At 48.9% G+C, this 13,471-nt stretch overlaps 1 protein-coding gene across 2 annotated transcripts in view; it reads right to left on the bottom strand.

The window, feature by feature from the left end:
- Positions 1-12,365, bottom strand: part of GTF2IRD1 (GTF2I repeat domain containing 1) — a 194,616-nt gene extending 182,251 nt beyond the window's left edge. For both annotated transcript variants that reach the window (XM_075014086.1, XM_075014089.1), the window contains exon 1: positions 12,137-12,365. The gene's annotated coding sequence lies outside the window, so the exon portion shown is untranslated. The remainder of the gene's footprint in view (positions 1-12,136) is intronic.
- Positions 12,366-13,471: the final 1,106 nt, after the last annotated feature.

Here is a 13,471-nt window from a genome sequence, read left to right as displayed (position 1 = left end):
AGGTCCCAGCATGCATGGGGCCCAGCTGGACCCAATTATGGGAGACCCATTTCCAAACTCAGGGCAGAACCTGAACAGAAGGGCTGGCAAAATGGAGTTTGAAAATCAGCCCTGCTCTGCTTCACTAGAAACTGTGCAACAGAAAACCGTCCATCTGACAGCACCCTGTGGGAATGCCTACAAAGATGGGGGAAGGAGAAACAACTGTTGGACCCAATTTTGGTCACCACTGTATAGGAAGGATGTAGTGAAACTGGATAGGTTCCAAAGGTGAATGACAAAAGATGACCCACGGGATGGAATGTAATCAAAGGCTGAGTGAACTGGGTATGTTTAATGTAGCAACAAGGGGGACTACGACAGCAGTCTTCTAATACTTGAATGGTTGCCAAACAGCAGCAGGAGAAAAATTGTTCCTTCTCCCCACAGGGGCAAGATGCAGTGGGTTCAAATTACAGCATAGTAGGTTGAGGTTAAATTGCAGGGAAAAAAAACTTCCTAACTATAAGAACTGCAGGAAATGGAACAAGCTTCCTGGGGAAGCTCCTTTCCTGGAGATATTCAGAAAGATGCTGGAAAGCCATCTCTCTGGGATGGCTGAAGTGTTGACGACAAATCCTGCATCCTGCAGGGGTTGGGAGTGGGGAACAAGATGACCCTCATGGTCCCTTCCAACCCTATTGTTCCATGAGCCTCTCCCAACTACGCCATCCACCATACGCGCCATCTCAGAAGACTTTACCAAATGGGTGCAACCCAGCTCCAAGTGAAATACAGGAGGAATCACACCCTAGGTTATAATACAAGCTGATGCCGGCCTGTTAACAAACGGATTAATAATGTTACACTAGAGCACATGCAGGAACAAACAAATGTACAGGATGGAGAGTGAATTGATGGGGAGAGCTGAGTCATCCTCTCTGGATTCTACCCCCAGCTCTGCCACGGAGTCACTCTGATTTTGGCATGTCATTTGGGGCCTGATTTGCAGAGAGACTGAGCCTCTGCCGCTCCCATTGACTTCTGTTGGTGCTCAGAGGGACTGGTAAATCCCCATGCCCGTTTCCCCTTACGTATAATGGGAATCACATCACTTTTCTGCATCACAGGGAGCTTGTAACGCTCCATTCATTAATGCACAAAAGGAGCTTTGAAATCCTTGGCTCTTAGTATCGTAAGATGGCCCCTGCTACACTGCGATTTCTTCTGGAAAGAATCTGCTAAACCAGCGGTAGATTCATCTGTCCCACAGAATGAAGGAGGTGTAACTCTCTCCTGCTCCTGCTGCCAGTGATAATCAGGACATAGGCCTGTTTGCACTAGAAAACTAGGTCAGTTTAACAATGTCACTCAGAGCTGTGAAAAATTCACACCCCTAAGTGACGCAGTTGGGTAGACAGAAGAAGTACCTCTCAACTCTCAAGGATGTGGATTACCTTCAAGGGTGACAGAAGACTATCGCCCCAATGGCAGGCAGGGCAAGAGGAGCAGCTGTCCCAGGGCCTGGCAATTTAAAAGGGCTTCAGGCTCCTGACTACTTTTTTAACCCACACACATACTGGGTGCGTTTGAGTGTTCCATGTAGTGACACTTAGACCACTTACACAGGAAGAATGAGTCTCCTCTTCAGCCTTAGCTGACCTACAGCTGGCTTTGAGCTCAGGCTGTAGAGGCTTACGCAGTAAGCGGCAGGAGTCCCAGGTTTGAGAACATGGCTCAGCAGCTTTGGTTACTTTTCATTAGCACAAAGAAAACCGTTACTGGCAAATGGTGTCACAGAGCCAAATCACTGTCATTCAGTGCACAGGTTGTATTAACTCTGCATCTGGAGCGCTTTAGTGGATAGGATAGTGTCATTATTTACCCAGCAAGATTTTTTCATTGTATTCTACTGTAGGTTGAAACTCTTAAACCCAGTACTCTCTTCTCCAGCAACATGTAGCAGGACCAGAAAGTCCCGGGGCTGGAGTCAGAGCAGTGGCCAGCAGCATGGTGAGGTCTGGAGATAGAGACCCCATCTGCCCAACTGCAGGACAGGGTTTGAAACTCGTGGCCCTGCCACCTCCATGGCAGTGTAGGAGCTGAAGCCCCAACCTCCTGGAGCCCTGTGGTGGGCCCAAGAGAATGGGGGAGGGGAAAGGAGCCCCATGGCAGCCAAGGATCCTGGAACCCCTGAGGAGCAGGCAGCTAGGGGGCCACCTGAGGCAGAAGCCCTGGGCCTACCCTGGTCTGGCAAATTCTGTCATTTGGGACCGGTCAGGCCTACATTTATACTTATTCTCCGTTAAGCCCTAAAACACAGAAGGCTGCAAGTCAGACACAGCATGGCGACCAGTCTGCTATAAATACATATCTGACTATCCGAGGCCTGGGCCCTGGCGTAGGCGCATTAGACTGACTCTGAGATCTTTGAGGGAGGGACTGACTATCTTTCCGTTCTGTGCCAATGTAGTACCATGGTGCAGCGAAATCCCAATTCATGGCTGGCAATACCAGGAAGAGGTACAATTTCCACAAACTCCAAAGGCCACATTGCGTTAAGTTTACAGTAGAAAGCCCCTTCATGCTGATCCGGCCATGTAAAGGAGAATCAGCCCTTTAGAAATTCAGTGGAGAAATGTAATCTTTCATTGTCTTCACCCACTGCCACCCCTGAAACTGCCCCCCATCTTGCCCAGTTATTTACCACAGAACCGTATAACAACCATCATAGAATCACAGAACACTAGAACTGGAAGGAATCTTGAGAGGTCATCGAGTCCAGTTCTCCACCCTCACGGCAGGACCAAGTACCATCTAGACCATCCCTGACAGATGTCTGTCTAACCTGCTCTTAAATATCACCAGTGATGGAGATTCCACAACCTCCCAAGGCAATTTACTCCAATGTTTAACCACACTGACAAAGTTTTTCCTAAAGTCCAATCTAAACCTACCTTGCTGCAGTTTAAGCCCATTACACTTACCAAAATTCTGTCTACCTGTTCACTCAGGATAAGTAATTTTCTTTGACAAGTGTGTAAAATATTACTTATTCTATTGTAGCAGTAGGACAGGCCGGTCCACTTTGTGCCTGGACTGGAGAATCGGGCATTTAAATGGCACTAGGTTGCAGTGTTATTCAAGTAATTACACTGGTGGAAACTGTACATAAAGAAAGAGAAAGCTGCTGCTTCAAGTACTTAAGGATACACTCCAACCTTCCACAGCACAGACTTGTACACAAGCTTGACTTCAAACTCCCATGTACTCCTATAGGTTTCTTTGGTACCACTCGGACACTTACAAGAAAGTATTGTACATGCACAAGATTTTGCAGGACTGGCATCTAATTCATGCTCCTTCTATTTCTCCTTCACACTTTGTCTATCTATCATGTAAGCTTTTTAGGGCAAAGACTGTCTCTAATCTGTATGTAAAATACCTAGCTCAGTGAGGCCCAGAGCTCAGTTGAGTTCTCTGACCGCTCCTCTAACAGGAGTAATAATTAACTAAATAATAGATGTCATTTACACAGGTCAAGTTAGAACTTAGTTTGGTCACCACCAAATCAAAGCTGCGCATACGTTGTTAATTTCCACTATAAGACCTGTGTTCCACCCCACCAATAGTAAAACACACAGTTTAAGCTGCATTTCTTCCCACTGCCATGCAATTTCTAGATTGTATTGATGATGCGAGACCTCATCAACAAAGAGCCTTTGGGGCCTAGTAGAGTGAACTGGAGGGTTTCCATAGACTCAAGAAATCATTGTGTTAGGTACTTTAGAAAATGGGGAGAGTGAAGAGAGGAGACCTCAAGTTGTGAACCAGGGGATGGGAAACACTGTTTCTATACGCAGGCATCAACAGTCTCTCAAGACTTTAGACATTTCTGGACTTAGGGACCTTACGTAACCTGGAATCCACATGGGACTGTAATATCTGGAGGGGTCTAATTTCAAAGTCCAGGGCTACCGTTAAAAGATGCAAACAAGGCCTTATTTTTAATTATCTGTGCATACAGAGCCAGTCCTATGGGCGGGCACACCAGACGGTCGCCCAGAGCCGCCACTTTCAAGGGGCCACCAAAAAGCCCTGTGCTGCCCGTGCTCCCAGTGGCCCCCCACTCCCGGGCGGGCACTCTGCTCCTAGACCAGCCCCTGCCCAGGGCTGCAAATTCACTAGGACTGGCCCTGTGTGCATATCTCTGCACCAGTACTCAAACCAGCCACAATCAGCACTCCTTTGACTGTCCTAAAATACGCTCACGTTTGGCCCCTCTCATAAATCATCTTCCCACACAGGGAACAGTACAGAGTGTTTCCTGAGTTATGGACTCTGACACTCACCAGTGAGGACAAGGCTTATAGGGCCACTCCTTAAATGCTACAATGACCAGCTTTGATGCCACAAACAAGTGACTGACTGTTCACTCGTACAGCATCACAATGCAAGTCTTCCACGTGACAGAAGGATTTGGTCACTAAACAGTAAAAACATGAATGGCTTGTGGCATCAGAGGAAATGCAGTGGGTAAGGTCAGAAATACCTCTAATTAAACATAGCTAGAGATGAACAATTAAAGTAAGAGGTTTTCCAAGACACACACAATGCCCCCATTTAAACCACCAAGATTGCTCAAGGGCATCTACCAGGAGTGGCCATACCATGGCTTACAAGCCATGTGTGGCTCTTTTAATCTGTGGCTCACAGAGCCCACCATGCCCCATGCCATTCTCCACCTACCAAACTGGGGCATGGTGAGTTCAGGGCTTCTGCCCTTCCACAGAATGGTAGGTCTATGGGTTTCTGCCCTCCAAGGAGAGGGTCCTCAGGGCTTCATCCTTGTGGAATATCTGCCCAATGCAACAACCACAAAGCCAGGAAGTCCTCGCCTATCTCTTGCAATTAACAACCAACATCAGTTTTTTTCTTCTCCACATTATCTCACCAACTTTTCCCTTTCCCCTCACACAAAACATACAACCTGTAACTTTGACCATGTGGAGTGGTACTAAGAGGATGTTCTAATACAAACTACACTGAACCAGTCACAGGCTGCAATATGTGGGCATGTCAGTAGGGCAGGGATAGATTTTTAGAGCACAGTTGTGTGCGTGGGTGTGGTGTCAAATAAACCCTTCCAAAAATACCATTTCTTTGGTCCAGAGAAGAGAGATCAGCTCCAAAGCTCAGCAAAGCCAGTGTGAGCTTGGGAAGGCTTTGGAGCAGGCCCAAGGTGGTAAAATATAGGAAAGATCAGAACCTCAGGATGTTCTGCAAGACACAGCCCTGACATCTAACACTCAGAATTCACCTTTGAGGCTCCAAGCAAACAGAATCCAGCAGATGAAGCTCATATGTCAGGTAATGAAGACAAAGAAACTAGGGAAAAAACGCTGTCCATAAATTTCATCTAGCTACTTATGGCCATCATGGTGGTACCTAGAGTCAAGATGGATGCATACTTTAATTCTTAAGAGCATTTACACATCCCAGTATATTGGGCTACGGAGAAAACCTCCATTAGCTCCAGAAACAAACACTTTTTTTGCAGCATTGGCATTTAGATTTAGATGAACAGAAGCAGTTAATTCAGGGGTGATCCTAGACCTGTGTCTTTTCAGTGCCGAAAAACAGGTGGAAATGTAAAATAAAAACCTTTGCCTCATCAGTATGAGCATGAAAAACTAAACTTTGGATCTGAATCATGCTACCATTGTTTAGCACAGCATCAAAGAATTCTTCCCCTTCAAAGACAAAGTTCAGCCTGGACAATGCAATTTATTAGCTATAAATGTTCAGAAGCCTCTGTACTGGACCATTACCCCAGACAAACTGAAGTTTCCAAGTCAGTAGGGCACAAGTGAAGTCTTCAAAAATTAAATCGTACTGTCAGAGAGCTCAAATGAAATGGCAGACGGAGGTGAGGCAAGATTGATCAGTATTTTTCCTCAGCTCCTTTGCAAGAGATTTAAACACATGCTGCATTATAGGATGCTTTCATGGATAAGCATCTGGCTCCAAAAATATTCTAATCTTGAGTTGTGTGTGTGTGTGTGTGTGTGTGTGTGTGTGTGTGTGTGTGTGTGTGCGCGTGCGCACGCACATGAGACCTGAAAATAACTTCTACTGGAACAACAAGAAGTCTTGTGGCACCTTATAGACTAAGATATTTTGGAGCATAAGCTTTGGTGGCAAAGACCCACTTCATCAGATTTATGAGTGGGGAGGTGGTTTCAGAGGGGTATTTAAAGAGTAGGGTGCCAGTAAAAGGGAGGGCCAGAGTTGACAAGGTCTATTCAGCAAGGTGGAAATGGCCCATTATCAATAGTACTTATCAAAAGAGGAAAAAACAAGTTAGATCAGACAGGGGGATGTGAGCCTCTGTCAGAGCCTAATGGGGAGATGTTAACGCCCAGGGCAGAGAAGCTAGTTTAGTAAACTGTGAGCCACTCCCAGTCTCTGTTTAATCCTTGGTTAATGGAGTCAAATTTGCAAATGAATTGCAGCTCAGAGATCTCTCTCTCCATTTGATTTTTGAAATTTAAAACAAGAAATTTCAAAAAATCAAATGGAGAGAGAAATCTCTGAGCTGCAATTCATTTGCAAATTTGACTCTATTATCCAAGGATTAAACAGAGACTGGGAGTGGCTCACAGTTTACTAAACCAGCTTCTCTGCCCTGGGCGTTAACATCTCCCCATTAGGCTCTGACAGAGGCTCACATCCCCCTGTCTGATCTAACTTGTTTTTTCCTCTTTTGATAAGTACTATTGATAATGGGCCATTTCCACCTTGCTGAATAGACCTTGTCAAGGCTGGCCCTCCCTTTTACTGGGACCCTACTCTTTAAATACCCCTCTGAAACCACCCCCCCACTCATAAATCTGATGAAGCGGGTCTTTGCCACCAAAGCTTATGCTCCAAAATATCTGTCAGTCTATAAGGTGCCACAAGACTTCTTGTTGTTCTCAAAGCTACAGACTAAACAGAGCTACCTCTCTTCTGCTGGAAGAGGGATTTTACACATTAGTGCTGTAACACACAAGCCAGTCCTATGCACTAAGCAACAAACACATTCCTTATAAGTGGGGGAACACAGAAATACTTTCCTCGAAGCCCTATCTGGTTCATGCTTCTTGACCCATAACAGAGCTGCATGCTTCAGCAGTCAAGAATATGTATGGATTCTAATTAAACCAAACAGCGATACTTGAGAGCAGTGCTTTCTTTGGGCTGGCACTTGCGGGTACTGAGTACCACCACCATCGCAGCTCCAGGATGGTCTAGTGTGTGGGGGAGGGATTGAGCCAGCCTAGTATCAGCTCCTCTCTTTTTTTTTTTAAAAATACAACAAAGGCACTGCTGGGAGATAGGATGGCAAAGCTATTTCTAGGGGCCAACTACATGATCATATGGACCAGTCATGCAAGAAGCTGTACATAGGTGAGCCTGTATGATTTCATTAAGCTGTACTAATACAGAGTTCACTGTTTCTCCATACCCATGAGATGAGTCACTCCTGTACCCCCTGTCATCTAAACCAATCTAAGTGAAGAAGTACATGAGATCTCTGAACTGGAGGTAAACCCTACCAGGGAAGACTGCAGTGAAGGGGATGAAAGAATAGGCAAAAAACACAAGACTCTATTCCCAGGAACAAGTGCTGGCATCCAAAGGCATTACAAGAATCCAGGGGATGAGATTGCACCCACAATGACATCTAGTCTTATCTTGTGTGGAAACTTGGTCAAGCTTTCTGGCTGATGGCAGTCTAGAGGTGGTGGGTGCTTTATTGAAATATTCCATTCTTTACTTAAACCACAGTAGGCTCAAGTAGGGTTACAGCTCTTCCAGCCTTGGGATGCAACCGGTGTAGGACAGTGATTTTCCACTGTATTAAATAGGCTACAAGTCATTTTAAAAAAAATTAGGAGACTAACAAGCTGAAAGACAACAGGAGACCATATATGGTTCTACTATGGAGTCTAACTACAAGGGATAAGGATTTCTGCTTGTACAATGAACCCAGAAGTTCTGTCCCTGAGAAGCCAACGCCTAGCTCACAGCAGGAAAGTTTTCTTGCATCTCCTAGGCATAGCATCCTTCCAATAGCATTAAATGGAGAAGAATCCTAGTTAGCAGGGTGCCCCCAACTCCTGTAGGGAAAAGATTGAGAATCACTGCTCTAGAGCTGCAGTATCTAATACATTAGTTACTCGCCACATGTGGCGAATAGGACACTGCACTGTGGTGAATAAGGACATATCTAACTTATAAGAAACAATAATTCTTCAAATTTGTCACACATGCTCAAGACAATTAGCACAAGTGCAACACAGCAGGCGTGGCAACTCACAGGCGCGACTATTGTGACTGACATGAGTTGTGACACAATCAGTCGTTAGTAGCTACAAAAGAGATAATTTCAGCTTCAGGAAACTGCATACATTGTGCATACTAAAGACACAGAGATACACACTCAGGAGTAACACACATATTGAAGCACACACCTCCTCTTCTTTACTCGGAACTAACAAGGCGAACGGTATGCAGTGGAAACGCAGCAATACAGAGCGACTCTGGTTCTGGATGCTCTCCCATCACCTGGAGCCATCCAGCCACAGGCAGACAGCTCCAGCAGCCTGGCCACTCCCAACCCTTAGACGTGCTCCTGCCAAAGTCAGACAGTCGGGCACGCTCCTGCAAGTACCTGTGTGCATTTGCAGACACTGACCCACACTTGCACCTTGCCCTGCCCCCAAAGTAGCCTGATTCGTCCCTGAACTCACCTAGGCCAGGCAGCCTGCCAGCTAGCGGGGAGCCCTTGCGGGCACTGACACCCCCCCATGCTGAAAGGGAGCACTGCAGGGCATGGCAAGGATGGGGGTTTGGTATGATGTCATCTAATGTGTGGGGACTGTGCTGCTGTCTGCCTGCTACTTCTGGGGAACAGCTGGAGCTGCACCACTCCCAGCCGCGTCAGGGGTGGCTGTTACAGGCTACGCAGGGTTCGAAGCCTTTCCATAGTTAGCCACTCTTTGATGCAATGAGTCATGTTGCCGAACTTGTGTCTGTGATTATTACATCATCTCACAGTTTCACGAGAATTCAAAGGCCCGAAGGTATTTTCTTCTAATATTATTTAATAAAGTTTTGTATATGTGGCGAATATGGAAAGACGACAACCACAAGTGTGGTGACCTTTGAATTCCTATTGGACATCGCTATGTCTAGAGCAACTGGCCCCAGCAGCTCTCAGAGCCAGGAGAGAGAACCAGTCATACCACTGATTATCAGGACATGGCAGGTCCAACAGAAGCTAAAGGCACAATTCTTATTTGCCTCACTCTCCCCAGACAACAGCCCTAAGTGAGAACCCTATTGATAAGCATTGTGGGATTGAGTCTGCTGCTCCCAAGGCTGAGTATCACCCCACTGTAGACTTTCCCACTTTAATCAACAGTAAGTGGAAGCAGCAGCTGAAAGTGGAACTCGGTACCCTGGTTCCACTAGGAGTCTCCGTGGGCTGGGCATCGCAGCAGCTCCTGTCATGTGTAAATAAGCAGGGCAAGCCTGTCTCAGGGACCAGTACCTCAGACTTCCTGGAAATACCACATGGCCAAATTTCACCTGGAAAACCTTGCACTATTGGCTCAACCCTGCCTCCTGGTGGGAGGAAGCTACAGATAAGCAAAGCCCTTAGACAACTATGGGCACAAGTAGCCTCACTGAAGTCAATGTACACATTTACACTCACACTTGGTCTTTATAGGATTAGGACCCAAACAATAAGTGTTTTAGGGAAAGAGGGAAAAATGGTAGCAGGTAATATGTACAGTAGCTACAATCCCATATATCGCGCAGAACTCTTGGTGAGCTTTCCGTAGCAATTTCCCAGTTCTCATGGGTATTCCATAGTAAACTGAGGCAACATGCAAGAAAAGCTGTGGCATGTTTAGACAAAGTTTTAAAAATTGAGATTCTCTTGGAATTAACTCTGAATCAGTAACGCAATCCATACATTATGCCTTGCATTACATTTTATCTTAACAAAGTTTCCTTTGCATTGTCCCTAATGAGGTAATTGTACTCATCCTGCAGAACTGTATCACAGACATTATTAGGAGCAGACTCTGTTAGTTTTGACAGTGACAGTTAGGAATTTCAGAAACTGAAGAGAAATGGCAGGTAATTTGATATTGTGGGATAAACACATTAGCAGAGTTTTTGCTAATGATGTCCACGCTGTTACTTATGTCACTGAGGAATCTATCAGTGAAATAAGTAACACTGTTGACATCATTAGGCTTCAACATTAGCATATCACCAATATGATCAGGACCAATCCTGACTCTCAGAGCTATTGTTTCAGGCTTTCTGAAAACTCATCAAGACCAGATCACATCATCTGACACTTTGCTCTCCTCTGGAAGGTCTCCTTCCCGACTAGATTAGGCTCTAAATCTTTTAAAAATGGAAAATAAGAATCTGGAGCACAATTCTATAGCAAAAGGCACATGCCACAGCAAATTTCACTGTGCTATGGAGTACCCCGGCCCTTGATGAGTCAAAGATGTGCCTGGCCTACCTAACTGGCTCAACAACAGCAGCAGCAGTCAGATTTTAAAGTTCTGGGACTCTTCTTGGTGAAAGGCATGATATACAATAACATGTCTGTTCCCCCTAGAGTACTTACATGTGGTTCATCTGTTACTATTTAGTAGGAGTATAAGTCACACCTAGAGGCTCCAGACAAGATCAGAGGCCCCACTGCACATACACCTCAAGAGGAAGTACAGCTTATTTTGGAAATACATGATGACAGACAAAGGATGGAGGAGGAAGAAACACAGAGAGGATGGGACTCAGCTAAGGTCATGCAGCAGGTCAGTCACAGAGCTAAGAACAGAATCCAGGTCTCCTGCCTCTTGATCCGGTCCCTGCTCTACTAGAGCACACTGCCTCTCCAACACACACGCTCGGTTGCACACTGAATCCACCTTGCCATTCAGTTCCTGGATCTTCGGGTCACACCTGACTTTCAGCCACAGAGAAAGGCCACCTTGGTGCTTCCCAATCGCAAGTCCACTGCCCACACAAAAAACAATTCAGTCCTGAGAGGGAAATACTCAGGAGTCTTACAGCACCAGCAAGAGTCACACAATGCACAAGTGAAGCCAGCTCCAGAGCAAGATGAATCGATAGGACCATTCGGCTGCGCCTAGATTATAATAAACATGGAAAGGAAGGAGAAGGGAGCACGACTACCAAAAATGCAATACTTTCTCCAGCACGCGCACAGAGAACTTTCCACTCTTCCCTATGCACCAGTGCCAAGGGAGTGCACTGGCCATTTCACTTAGAAATGGTTAAAGCCTCTTGGATTCCTATAGCTGCATTTGGTAACCAGTTTTCCCAAAGCCTGGAGTCTCTAGCCAGGTGACCCTGGGGGAATTTCGATGTTAAACTGTGCCAGTGCCTTTCACAGCACAGAGAGTGGGAAATGCCTTGCTGCGCTGGTGGCTAGCCCATTTTTTCCCCTTCCTCTCTTGGCAAGCCCAGCCACCCCTGCCACCTCCTCGGAGGCCAAACCTAGCTGGGGCAGGAGATGCCCGAGTGCTAATGAGCCACCCGCTTCAAGCAGAGAGAGACTGGGGGTGAAGAGACAGAAGGAAGGGGTCACCCAGAACAGAGGAGCTGAGCATCTTTCTGCCACCGGCTGCTACCTGGGGGGGTGGGGGTTGTATTAGTACTCCTGCTTGAGGCCCAGATGTGACAGATGCCAATCCCCCAGGCCGCCAGTGTAGACCTCAGGTCGAAGTGGACAGAAGCAAAGACACACCCCCCTTAAAGCCAACCCCCCCGGATCGCGTACCCCCAAAGGTGACATCAAACGGAAGGGGAGACAGGTCTGTGCGCGACCAATCACAGGGGGTCAACCCCTGGCCCCTCCAACCCCCACACACCCCAGGCCCCGCGGGGGGAGGGGGCGCAGGCGATGCACAGAGCCGGGGCGCTGCCCCGGGAGGGAGGGAGGACCCGCAAACCCCCACCCCACTCCGACGCCAGTCCGCGGGCGCCCCACCAACACGCCCTCCCTGCCCGATCCAGCGTAGCCGCGGGGCGGCGGGGGAGCGGGGTCTCTTACCGCAGGGCTCAGCCTCGCCCGCTGCTCCCGCCGGCTGGCCGGGCTCCCGCCGGCGCCGGGTCGCGCTGCGCTGCGCGGAGGAAGGAGGAAGGGGAGCGGGGGAGGGGTGAGTGCCGGGCCGGCCGGGCCCCTGCTCCCGGGGGCTGCCGAGAGAGGCTCTTTGTTCGGTAATCCCAGTAAGAGTGCCAGCCATTCGCCCCGGCGCTAATCCCAGCCCCGCGCAACAGCCGCATCCATTGGCTGCCATTTACATACAGGCTTAGCCAGCCCGCAGGGGGGGGCTGGGCATGGCCCGGCGCCACTGGCGGGGAGGGACGGCCGAGCCCCGGGGGCCCAGCCACGGGAGGCGGCCCGCGCTGGAGGGGGGCAGAGACGGGCGTGGCGGAGAATGGGAGCATTGGGGGCGGGGGCAGAGAATGGGGAGGACGCGGGGGGGGCAGAATAGGCGCCCCAAGGGGCAGGACACGGGGGACAGAGAATGGGGGCCCCGGGGGAGAAGACGGGGGGCGGAGAATAGGGACCCCGCGGGAGGACGGGGGGACAGAATAGGCACCCCAAGGGGCAGGACACGGGGTGGGGCAGAGAATAGGGACCCCGGGGGGAGGACACGGGGGGACAGAGAATAGGGACCCCGGGGGGAGGACACGGGGCAGAGAATAGGGACAGCGGGGGGAGGCTGGGGAGGCAGAGAATAGGGAGGTGAGGAGCCCATAGGAAGCACTGCAGAGAACAGGGCTGTGGGTCTCAGACTTGCCCAGCGAGCCTCCCTGTGCCACCCTCCTTTACAACGTACTGACCCAGGGTTCCTGCACTGAACACTACTATAAATTCTGGCAATGAAGCGCGGTTTCCAGATGGTGGCTGACAGCCATGCCACTGCCCCCGTGTGCAAACCCCTGGAACAGGGCACTGGGGGACCGGCAGTGATGGAACGGGGGGCTGGGGAGGAAGGGAGGTGAAACAGGAGAGCAGCACAGGCCCTGAGATTTGGAGGAACGTGGTGAGAAAAACCAGGAGCGCTCCCAGGGTTGGGTAGGTGGGGGCAAGAGATGTGAGCACGAGGGGCCCTTGGGAGGCCACGAGCACAAGGTGGGGCTGCAGTGGCCTTTGACATGTTGGAAGGTGCTTGCTGTTCTCCCTGCCTCCTCCCCCTTGCCCAGCCCAGGTTAGGGGAACACTCAGGCAGGCTGGCAAAGAGAAACGAGGGCCAGGGTGACGCTTTGCATATAAGCCTAGAGCAGGCCCATCTCTAGAGCTGCCTAGTTTTCCTGGGCAGCTTACTCCTTGGTGGGGGCTGCCAGGGATGCTTGAGGCACATTTACTACAGCTCATCTT

This window comes from Carettochelys insculpta, chromosome 19 (genome assembly GCF_033958435.1).
Source record: "Carettochelys insculpta isolate YL-2023 chromosome 19, ASM3395843v1, whole genome shotgun sequence".
Classification (NCBI taxonomy): Eukaryota; Metazoa; Chordata; order Testudines; family Carettochelyidae; genus Carettochelys; species Carettochelys insculpta.
The sequence above is the reverse complement of the archived record's forward strand: the minus strand, read 5'-3'. Positions and strand labels throughout refer to the sequence as shown.